Here is a 12,731-nt window from a genome sequence, read left to right as displayed (position 1 = left end):
CCCCATGGACATGCACACTCCGAATCACTCTGAGAATGTATCCGGTCTACATTACACGGCCAGCTTGGGACTTTATTCTGTATGCCGTCCAGATCAAGAGCTTTAATGTCGCTTACTCTACCACTGATCTCCAGCAACTCATTTGTGGTAACTGTGTGAATCGGCATTACATTTAGATGTGACTGGAAGGTCCTGGGGAAATAACCCCTGGATGATTTTTAATAAAAGGGGAGGGTACGTGAACTGCGGAGATGAACAGACTCTAAATCGTCCTGTCATGATTTTATAGGCGCTACGCCGCGGGTTTATATCCGCCTGTGAACAGAGCTCCTTAAAAAATTGTCCCTTACTTCGCTGGTGAGCTTGAGACTCTTGCGAGCTTGCCTATACGCATGCTTCTTTTGCCTTTCATAGATCCCAGCTACTGTCCTTTGAATCCTTCGCCTGATCAGTAATTTGATCTTTCAGTGGGGAATAAGCATCTCCTAGGCATCTATGCATCTCCCACCCTATCCCTAATTCAAAGGTGATTGCCCGCTAATTGCTGTAGGTGAAGTCCTCGCTAACTTGCCAGGACATTATACGTGCCGCTGGTAAAAGTCATCCCCTTTCTGATAGCTGTTTACATCACCTTCGTTGGCCAGTACTATATCTAACTGGGCGAATGTTCCTAATAAACACCACCTCGTTACAGTAGTCTCTTCGCTGCCGCACTAGATGGCCCATGCATTGTAGTCATCGGTTGTCACCTTTACACTTCATCCTTTTAAGTCGAGAAATAGATTGTCTAACAGGCGTTCAAATTCAAAGAATATGCTCGCTTCACCAGTCGACCCATACACAACCGTCAAGGTTTCCGTAGGGTTCACCTATGATGACAATCTCCATGGGGGATTCGTAGGTAGTCTGCGCAAACAAATTCTGTGTGATCCTGGAATGATCGAGGTTTACGTCATTTTTTTATTTGCAAATAACGCCTCCCTAAATTTCGAACATTTATTGCACTCCTTGGCAATACATCCTACTTCCCCCCACCTTTTGCATTGATCGGACCAATCGATGCCGTTGCTATATGCTTGCAAAGTGTTCAAACATGAGATACTTGAAGCACCTCTTTAATGGCACGTACCATTTGGAAACGAGCATCATTTAAATTTTGAGCGCTTTGGTTTTGTTTGTCAGAAGGTGTTGGCTCTTGAATGGGGCAGCCATACAACGAATGTGAGGGGACGTGTTCTGCTCGACCCATTCTCGGAGCTATACGTGCTACTCGTGAATATTGGGGATTCATACATCAGGGTCTACAGTGGACCTGAAATTAGTGAGCGCCGCTTTAATCAAAAGAGTTGCTTGGCATATTAGTGAGCACTAAACTCACAGTGATTACCAGGCAATCTACATGGGAGTCAAGGGTGAATCAAGCTTAGAAAAGAGCTCCCACATATTGCCGGATAGGTTCCCGAGTTGGACGGTCTAAGCTTTCACGGGGGATACGTTCCCTGCGGCACTTGAATCTGATATATCTCTGATTGGTACGGTCATACAAAAAGCCACCTAGATCGCCCAATACGTGACGAAAGCATGCGATGCCACTATGCCCAGAAGGCAATTGTTCCCTAGTAGGCAGCCCAACTACTGGAGATAGCAAGTTTGCAAGGTGCATGTTTTAGGGCAAGGAGGCTTTACCAGAGGCTCAGAGGAAATCCCGCGTAGCGTAGGTCGAGAGAAGACCTTGAAGTCATGCTTAAAAGAAGGAATATTCCCTGCTCAGGAAGAAGCAAAAGTTGGCATTGCTTCCCAAACTCGATAAGCTACCATCCAGCATCATATCGTTCAACCTGCCTGCTGGATACGATGGGGAAGACGATGGAGAGAGTCATATATAACAGTGAGTCATATATAACGGTAATGGACTGTCGCAGTGCCAGTACGGGTTTCGACGTGCCCACTCTCCGGTTGATGGTGGTGAGCCGGGCAGAAGGCGCACTGAATACTGGTGGCTGACGTGCCATGGTGGCGCTGGATGTCACCAACTGGGGCCGAATTGAAAGCGCATTGTCTGACACAGGTATTTCTATGGTATAGGACGGACAAGGGTAATAAAGAGTGCATCGTCACAGCGGGGGTACCCTAGGAATCGGTAGTGAATCCTTTGCTGTGGAATGTGATATTTAATAAAGTGCTTGTGCTTTCTGTCCCAGAGGAGGCTACGATTGTAGGCTTTTTTGGGAGTAGAGTAGGTGTACGCGTTTACGCACAGAGTGTTGGACTCGTAAAACAGTACGCTATCGGCCGGAGCAGCAGGAGCGTGAGGAGGAATACAGGGATCTGCCAAGAAACCTTAAGAAGGCCATTCGGAGAAGCAAGCGGGAATGCTACCAGAAGCTGTGCATGGAGGCTAATACGAATCCGTGGGGTACAGCCTACCAAGTTGTAATGAAGAAGATCCGCGGGCGAAAATCACCTCAGGTGACATGCCCAACGTTTAAACCTAGACGGTTTTCGGTCATACACAAGGCGTATTTCTGAATCAACGTAAAGACAAAAAGCTTTCAACCGATAAATCAAACTTCCATTCTATTAAAAAGGGATGTTATGGCAGAAAATGGAGAAGGAGGGGGGGGGCGGATTCTCCTTGACACATCCATGGAAAAATGAAGTATATTATGAGGAACAGTCTTAGAGGTTGCCGGCAGGGAGAAGCACTCCTTCTCTGCTTATGGCTCTTGATAATGTATACCTTACTATGGCTTGTGGAGCAAAACTCCGCGTATTTACAGCAGCGGATGCAGTATCTGGTAGCATGGAAACAACTCTGCAGGTAATTGTTAGTTAGTGGTTAGTTGGTGCCTACATATCTAACATAGCCTAACATAACCACCTTTCACCACCACCTTTCAGAGCGGCAATATGGGTTTCGGCGAGCCCGTTCTACGGTCTATGCAGTAGCAAAGGTCGTGGAATTGACTCGAAATGCAATGGCCATGGGCAAATGCTGTGCTCTGATGACGCTGGACGTCAAAAATCCTTTTAACTCAGCCAACTGGGGCTGGATTAAGGGCGCTTTGGCCAAACTGGGTGTTCCTAGCTACTTGGCTCGGATAATCGAGAGTTACTTTTCGGACAGAATTCTCTGGTACGAGACGGACGACGGGCCGAAGGAGTACATTGTGACAGCAGGTGTGCCTCAAGGTTCTGTATTGGGACCGCTGCTGTGGAACATAATGTACGACGGAGTGCTTGGCCTTCGCGTGCCGGAGGAGACAACGCTGATTGGTTCTGCGGACGACTTGGCGGTAGTTGCAATTGCAAAGCATCCCGAGGACGTGGAGCTTTATGCAAATGAAGCCATTCATACCATCAAGTTATGGTTCCGAATGGTCAAGCTGGACCTGGCGGACGAAAAGACGGAGGCGGTCCTCATTACCAACCGTAGGAAGAACAACACGGTTACCATCCAGGTTGGTAATCGTGAGGTCGTCTCAAAATCGGTTGTCAAATACCTGGGGGTGATGATCGATGCCAAGCTGAGTTTCAAGGGACACTTGGATTATGCGCGAGAGAAGGCAGCAAATGCCAGCTCATCCCTTGCAAGGATGATGCCTTACGTGGGAGGGCCGAAGTATAGTCGCAGGCTACTCATCGTGGGAGTGGTGAGGTCGATCCTGCTATACGCGGCCCCTGTCTGGGCGGGAGCGTTGAACCACGCTGTCAACCGGAGGAAGATAAGTTCGGCATACCGGCCAATTGCGCTAAGGGTGAGTAGCGCATTTAGGACGGCGTCGACGGAGGTTGTGTGTGTCATCGCAGGAATGATCCCTATAGATCTTCTAGCGAGCGAGGCACACTGGCTCTACGAAAAACGGAAGGCAAATCCAGCCGAGGTGAATGCGGATGGCAACAACGGTGGGATAACTCCGACAAGGGCAGGTGGACCCAAACATTGATCCCGTGTATCGAGAAATGGGTCAATCGAAAGCAAGGAGAATTGAATTACCACCTGACACAGTTCCTTACGGGACACGGTGGCTATAGGAAGTACTTGCATCGCTTCGAGTTGGACGAGTCTCCCAACTGTCCTGAATGCGGTGCTACACCCGAGGACCCGGAGCACGTTTTGTTCCATTGTCCCAGATTTCTGCTGCAGAAAAGGAGGCTGAACAGCATCTTAGGGGCGGACATCGAGCCCCCGAACCTAGTGGAAGAGATGCTGAAGTCGGAGGAAAACTGGATGGCGGTAAATGAGGCAGTAGCCGTGGTGCAGACAAAACTCCTGGAGTTGGATCGAGCTCGGAAGGCGGCGCGACGGAGACGTGACATGGACGAGCTGGTATAGCGAAGCAGAGCCTCCCCCGCGAAGTAATACTTCACGGTGGTCCCGCGGGGAGGGGCGGAAGAGTGGGGGTGGTTTTAGTGGGTGTGAATCCCACACACTGCTGCAACCTGGCGCAGCAGCGTCTTTCTAAAATTTCCACCTCCATCCATAAAAAAAAAAAAAAAAAAAAAAACGCTTTCGGACTAAAACTAAACACCTCCTTGTCATCGGAAAACTAGCCTAGAACCATTTGACACATTACTTTGGCCTAGTCCTCCCCCTATTCTGACTTTAGATAGCAGATAGAGTTTCCTTCAGGCACGTCGTCCTTTTCCCGCTTTTTCTGCAGTTCGCTTTGCAGTGGGCTAACTGTGGTCCTTTTGATGCTAGCAGTGTTCTTAGCGAGTCGGCTGTTTCTGCTTTCCAATCGTCTTCCGCTACTCTCCCCGTTTCACATGTAGAAGGAGATGTGGTACAATAGTTCCCCCAGTTCCATCAGCCCGTTTTTGACGTCTTTGCTGCCGCTGATTTCCCGATGCGCCTCTTCTCTTCGGATCTTACTAAAATGGACTAATGCACTTCTATCCTATTCGTGTCCGTATCGACCTACTCAGGACTAGCGACTCTGACTGTGCTTTTTTTCGGAACAAGTGAACTACAGGGTATTGGGGTTTCTGTCCCCGCACTGTAAGACTTCCCCTTATTTTGGGCGTCCGGGTGTCACATGAGTGTGTTAACCCTCGCTGGCTCTGTCGCTGACTGCTGCGGTGAACGACGCATTTTTATACTGCGCCCAAACCTACTCAGCTCTTCCTCCTTCTCTGCTATTTCGTCGATTTTTTTTGTTGGTTTACATTTATTATCCTTGGAAAATTCACCAGCGCATCATGTTCAAGGGAGCAGGCCGTAATAGTCTGAAACGGGTATACCCTCAAGGACACAGCCCGTACCCCAGTTCCCTGAGGCCTGACCTACGCTTAGCTCATCCCGGAATTCACGGGCGGATCAGCGCTCGCTCGGAGCAACGCGGTCTACTAACACACTACCCGACCAGGGTCCCAAAGTGGCTGGCTCCAGATACACGTCGCAACTTCCACCTTGGCAGAGCTAGGCTCATATCACCCCATCGACGTCGACAGAGTGCTATCGACGGCTCTGGGAACTCCCAGTGTGTACCGACGTGTACTGGTCATTCGTGGTTCGTTCTTCACCGAGAGGTTTTCTCAAGGCTACTTCCTAGGACGCAGGTATACTGCCAGCTAGGGGGTTAGAACCACTTACTCGAGCCCCTGGGGGATGCACACCTCGTATCGTAAGCTTACAGCCTTTGCCGATGACCTGGCTGGAGTTTTTGCCGCAAAACACCCAGAGGATGTGGAGGTTTACGGTGCGGAGACGGAGATGAGAAAACGGAAGCGTGTTGATAACGAACCGTAGGAAAAAACACCGTGAAGATGGAAGTCGAGGGGTGTATGGTCTCTAAGAGGGCTGTCAAGTATCTGGGGGTGATAATTGACGTCACACTAAGCTTTAGGGAGCACCTAGAGTATTAAGATAGCTGGCGGCACCACGCACTTGCAAGAGTGTTACCGGATGTCGGTGGGCCGAAAAACTGTAGAAGATTGCTTTTAGCCGGAGAGTGGTGCGATCTCATAGTCGACATTCTGTTGAATGAAATGAGTTGCTATACTGTGCGACATGGATGGAGGAGCAGAGGGTAGTAATGCGGTAAGGTCAGAGTCGTATGATATCCGCCAGCGCAGATGGTACGGGCCTTCAAAGGGCCGGTGGATGCACGGGCTTATTCCCAACATTAGGGTATGGCTTGGGCGACAACTCGGAGAAACGAACAACTACGTTACCCAGTTTCTCACGGAGCACGGTGGTTGTTATAGGCAGTATTTATACTGCTTTGGGCTGAATGATTCGTTGAATTGCCCAGAATGTAGTGGCATTCCGGAGGATGCAGAGCATGTCATGTTTCACTTCGCAAAGTTTGCGATGGAAGGAGCCTGAAGGAAGGTGAGCCCGAAGGGTATAATTGCGAAGATGTTGAGGTCAAAAGGGAAATGGCTTACGGTTTCCTCCGCAATTATAAGAATACAAAATAAGCTGGCGAAGAAAGGAAGGAGGACGAAAGTTCAAAGGACGACAATCGTGAGTGCCTGAAGGTAAACCCATTCCGCGAGGTAATACCTGAATGTTGGTCCCGCGTGACTGGGGCTGGAGAGACCGGGGTTGGTTTTAGTGGGTGCGAATCCCATACGCGTCCACAGTAGCTGGAGCGGACGTATCTTTCCAAGAATGAAAACCAGATTTTAATTTTTTCGAATTTGCAGATCTTTTTGTCAAAAACTGAAACCACAATACTTAAATTCAGATAGAAATAAATATTGAATGGAAGTAATTATAAAAGATATTCAACATCAGAAATATTTTTTCCATTTCAGATGCACCAACGTGAAACCCTATGAATATGCAAAACCGTTGGTGAACTTCGGAAAAGCTTTGAAGATTTCAACATTGAAGACTCCAATCATGAAACAAAAAATTCCCATTTTGATTAAAGTGGTAAGGAATGTTGATAATGCTTTGTTAGATACATGTTGATGAAAGATACAAACGTAGATATATTATTTGTATCTTTGGAGTATATTTAGCGAGTAGATTAAATTGGATAGGAACTGGGCCAAAATAGTAGGAGATACATAAATTTTATTATTAGCGAAGGTTCTAGGGTAAGAGCGTATTTGAATAATATCAATAATTACATATTTATTTATTTATTTATTTAATTTACGGACAACAAACAGAGAAAATTCCAATTAATTATTGTCCTCAGGAGGAGGAGAAAGCAAAAAACTTAACGTACGTTTAAAACTCCTTAAAGTCGGGAAGTTAAAAGGACCAAGCTGTTTTGCATTATAATTTCGGCAAAGCCTGGAAATCGGGGAATGAAAGTAGACTTCGAGCTCTGCGAAGGGCATGTTGAAAATGTCTGCGCTACGTGTGTTATAAGACGCAGGACGGCAGATGATTTCGTTAGCGGCGGAGCAGTCCATCAGACCCGAGGAAAGTTTAAAGAATGTGCATAGATCCAGATAGGATCTACGATGTTGTAGGAAAGGAAGGTTCAGAAAGCAGAGGCGGGAGGGGTAATCCACACGAGGGAAGCTTTTCTTAAAGAAGAGGGAACGGGTGAATTTACGCTGCACATTTTCAAGGGCAAGAAAATCACAGTTACGGGAGGGTGACCAGATCACGGAGCAATACTCGAGCGTATTCCTCACAAGGGAATTGAAGAGAGCTAAGGAGGGTTGGATGGAGTCAAAATCAGAGGAGGAGCGAAGAATAAAGCCTTACAATTTTGCTGCTCGATTGATGACATCAAGGCAATGGGTGGCAAAGTGGAGCTTATTGTCGAAAGTGACTCCAAAGACTTGAGTGGAATTTAAGCAGGATAAGGAATCTCCGTTAAGCGAGTAGGAGAAAGAAGTGGGTGAGGATTTTAGGGAGTAGCCAATAGAGTGACACTTTCTGACGTTTAGCGCTAAACCATTAGTCGAGCACGAACGAATGAGAGTTTCCAGGTTAGATTGAAGGGAAACACAGTCCAAAGGCGACGATATAGCGCTTAATGTCGTCTGCATAGAGCAAACAGGGAAAAGTAAGGAGGGGGGAAGGTCTTTAATAAGAAATAAAAATAGCAAAGGACCCAGAATAAACCCCTGAGGGACGCCAGAATAGGGGGAGAAGGAGCGGGAGGTACAGCCGTCAAAAGAGACGCGGCAGGATCGGTTGGAAAGGTAAGAGGCAAGCCATAAATTAAGTGGTATGGGAACGTTTAGGGACGAGAGTTTGGATAGAAGTATCTTGTGATTTACAGTGTCGAAGGCTTTCGCGAAGTCAGTGTAAATGGTATGCACTTCTTGCCGTGAATTTAAACATTTGGCGACAAAGATGGTAAAGTCAAGCAAGTTGGAGGCAGTGGACTTACGTTTAACGAAGCCGTGCTGCTCTTTCACTATGTGTTGGCCAAAGTGGGCGGACAACCAGTCGCTGACATATCTTTCCAGGATTTTGGAACAGGAGGAGAGGAGGCAAATGGGACGGTAATTCTCGGCAAGTGAACGATCGCCACTTTTGTGAATGGGGATCATGAGAGCCTTTTTCCACAAGCTGGAAAATGATTCTCTTCGAGGTTTTTGTTGAAAATAAGAGATAGGGGAAGGGAGATGGACTTACCAGTTTTGATCAAAAAGAGGTTTGGAAGACCATCGTAGCCAGGTCTGACATTGGCATCAAGTTTGCCAATGAGGTATTCGACAAGGATAGGGGTAAGAAGGGGAATGGTAGGCGATGTGGGGCAGGCTACATCCAATATCGGGAGGGATTCGGAGGAAGAAGGGGGAACATAGACTGACGAAAAGTACCAGCAGAGTAAATCACAAGATAGTTGGGGGGAGTTAGCTGAGAAACCAGAGAATTTAATGGACGAAAGGGATAACTGGGCAGGGCAGCGGGAGTTGCGAATGTGGGACCAGAAACGTTTCAGGTTTCCGCGCTTTAGTGAGTCTTCCACGCTGGACAAATATTCATTTCTGGCCTTATGTATTAAGGGTTTGACCGGGAAATGAAGGGATTTGAAAAAAACTAAGTCAGCAACGTTTCTAGAAAACAGGAACTTCTTTCTCGCAGTCTGTTTTTGACGTAGTTTTTTTGTGAATTTCAGTGGTGAACCAGACGGGGTAAGGGCGTAAGCACTTAGAAAAGGAGGGAACGTAACAAGGAAGAAGATCAGATAAAATGGTATAGAAGGTATTGAGTGCTTGGTCACACGTAAATGGAGAGAGGAGGGGGACCCAGTTGATTGATGCCAGGGCTGTGTTCAGACCTTCGAAGTTCGCCTTACGAAAGTTGAACTTGGTAGACTTGCGAGCGACTGGAGAGTGGAGTCGGGATATCTGAACATCGAACTCAGAGCAGGATGATGGACGTCAGGGGCAACGTAAGACGTAGCGTGAAGGGATTGGGAAAGATAACGTACAGGAAGGTTAGAGAGGACAAGGTCAGGAGTGTGACCTAAGTGGTTTCCAGAAAGGTTAAATTGAAGGGCGCCATAGGTGTACATGAAAGTGGATAGAGGAAGGGAAGGGTGGGTCGAGTTATTAGGGAGGGAGGGAGGGTCAGGAGAGCATAGAAAGATTAAAGTCGCCACAGAGAATGAAAGGAAGTGAGGGAAACAAAACGATTAGGGCCTCTGATAATCTGTCGAAGAAATCCTCGTACAGAGAAGACAGGCTTAGGCAGGGAAAATATACACACGATATAATAAAGGGACATACGTTTGGCGGAAGGACACGTATGGTAACAGAATCGTAGGAGGAGGAGAAGGAAAAGATGATTTCGGCACGGAGAGGGGACTTAACAGCTATTAGAGCACCTCCGCCAGTTGTCTTGCCAAGCGCAGCGCAGTCTCTGTCACAACGAAAGACAGAGTAACCTTCGACGAGGTCAGAATCTAAAATCCTGTCATCCAGCCAGATTTCAGAAATGCAGATGACATGATGTTGGAATACTAAGGCAGACAGTTTGAAATCCGCCAGCTTGGTCCTTAGATCCCTTACATTTTGATAAGGGAATGGTGGCGGTATCTGGAGTTAGTGTTATGGCTGCGTATGTGGGAGTAAAACTGGATGAGGTTGTTTTCGTGGGCTTGACATTTGATGAGGAATTTGGTTAGTGAGGTAAGGAGGATCTGGTCTATGCGGGAGCACTTTACCTCGTCGTAGACAGCTTGGTTGGAGTGGATAGTGGACTGGGAAAGGGAGAGGCGGAAGAATCTCCTTTCGCGTACCCGAAGGCGCTCCATTTGAGCTGAGGAGACGTCACACCATGCGACGAATCCATATGTAATTAAGGGACGGATTAGCTGCTTATAACAGTAGAGTTTCACTTTGGGGAGGATGGCGGAGTCTTTCTTAAAGATGGGCCATAGGGTTTTTAGTCCTGTTAGGGTCTTTGACATGATGAAATTTACCTGGGGTATGGGTGATAGGCGGGTATTGAGGGTTATTCCCAGGTATTTAGTGGATTGGACGGAGGGAATGGTGGAAGGTCCGATCTTGATAGTGAGGTTGCGGGTGTCGGCCAGTATCTTGCCGGTAAAGGTGGCTCTACCGCGGAAGACGATGGCTTCGCATTTGCAGGGGTTGAGTAGGAGTTTCCAGGATTGGAGGAATTTGTTGAGGGTTTGGATTGAGGTATTGATGCGGTTTTGGGCGGATTGTATTCTCCGGGAAGAGGTGTAGAGGATCAAGTCGTCAGCGTATTGGATGGTTTTGACTGCTTGGGGGAGTTGGTAGGGTACTGGAGTGGGATATCGGCGGTGTATAGGGAGAAGAGGGTTGCTGACAGAACTGAGCCTTGGGGGATGCCTGCGGGTGGACTGTACGGGTCGGACAGGGTATCGTGGATACGGACTAAGGATTGGCGATCAGACAGGTAGTTAAGGATGAGTTTGCATAATTGTGGGTGGAATTTGAAAGTGTGGGAGAGTTTGTAGGTGAGGCCGTCGCGCCAGACCGCGTCGAAGGCTTTCTGGATATCGAGGAGGCAAGCTGTGGTGGGGATGTTGTTGTTTAGTTGGGATAAGATGTCGGTTTTGAGGACTAGGAGAGCATGTGAGGTGCCGTGGCCGCGCCTGTTGGCAAACTGGAAGGGGGAGATAATGGCGTGGTCGGGGATGTGTTGGAGCATGATATCGTGGATGACGTGTTCGAAAATTTTCGATGTCACGTTGAGGAGGGAGATGGGGCAGTAGCTGCCCGGGGAAGCTGAAGGCTGGTCCTTTTTTAGGATTGGGACGATGTGGGCTCGTTTCCATGGGGTGGGAAAGTGTGCAGAGAGGAGGCATTGATTGAAGAGTTGGGCGAGAAAGGGGCTTAGGGTTTTGGCGCATTTTTTAAGGATGATGGGGATGCGGTCGGGTCCGGTAGATTTTTTATTATTTCGGGAGAGGATGATGGATTCAACTGTTTGGGGTGTGACGGCTTCTATTGGTAAGCAGTGGGGTGTTGTAGGTTCGGATGGTGGGATCGGGAATTGAGTGTGGATGGCTGGCGTGGTAGTGAGGTTGTGTATGTGTTGGCGCACCGCTGTTTCTGTGGGTGGGTCGGACAAATGTTGGGTGGTGTGGTGGGCGCCTAGAAAGCTGTTAGCAATCAGGTCGGCGTGGGCTTTGGGTGGGGTGTTGTGTGGGAGGACGCTGGCTGACCGGGGTTTGGCTAGTCGGGGGCAGGTACCCCGTAGTTTATTGCATGTTTGCTGATTAAGCGAGATGTTCGCATGCTTTACCGCGTAGTGATCAACGTATAGCGTCTGGATCTGGGATTGGATGCGTTGTGTGAGGGGGTGGATTTGTGACTTGAGGAACGTAAATTGAGGAGCGTACCTGTGTCTATGGAGTTGGCGTCGTAGGGTTGATTTTTGTTTGATGAGGTCTAGGATGTGTGGTGGCAGGGTGATTAGGCCCTGGTAGTTTAGTGGTCTGAGAGGGATGGTTTCGTTACAAGCCTTTTGTGTAGATTCCGTGAGCTTTTCCACGGCTGAATCGATTTCGGTAGGAGACGGATTGGACGGGAGGCGGATGGTCGAGAGTTTGTCGGCTAGGTTGTAGTTGAGGCGTTGCCAATTAGTGGCAGCGTAGTTGGGACGGAATTTAGGCTGGGATTTAGGGAGGCGGTCGGTGATATTGAAGTGGAGAACCACTCCATCATGGTCGCTCAAGCCGGGGATGGTGGGGAGGTCTTGGGGGAGGTAGGCGTGCTGGGGTGTACGAGAAGGTGGTTGCTTACCAGGTAGAGGTCGATGAAGGAGTGGGTATTTTGCCTGTGGTAGGTGGGTTGGTTGGTGGGGAGGTGGGTGAGCTGTAGAGGGTGGGAGTGTTGTGAGTACCAGTTGGCTAACCTATTGCCATTGGCATTTATAGTGGTGTTATACCAGGTGTTATGTTTGGCATTTAGGTCGCCCCCTAGTACAAGGGAGAAACGCTTGTTTCGGCTGACTGGGAGGGCTTTGAGATGTTGTGTAAGGTTGGAGATGTCAGCGGGATTGAGAGTTTGGTCGGGGCAGTAGAGGCTACCTAGGAATGTGATGGAGGAAGGTGTGGCGATGGAGACAACGGTTAGCTCCATGGATGGGGCAATAGTGTTTGGGATGTAGACCCGTTGAGCGTCTAGGGGATTTGCCACTAGTATGGCTGTGCCTCCGCCTGGGCGGTCAAAACGGTCGGAGCGGAAGGTGGTATAGTTGGGGATGTGCAGCTTATGCCTTGGGTGCAGTTTGGATTCAGTGAGGAGGAGTAGGTTAGGTTTGTGGACGGACAAGAAATTAGTTAGATCGTGACGTTTTTGTC

This window comes from Hermetia illucens, chromosome 1 (genome assembly GCF_905115235.1).
Source record: "Hermetia illucens chromosome 1, iHerIll2.2.curated.20191125, whole genome shotgun sequence".
Classification (NCBI taxonomy): Eukaryota; Metazoa; Arthropoda; class Insecta; order Diptera; family Stratiomyidae; genus Hermetia; species Hermetia illucens.
Note: the sequence above shows the minus strand (reverse complement) of the source record.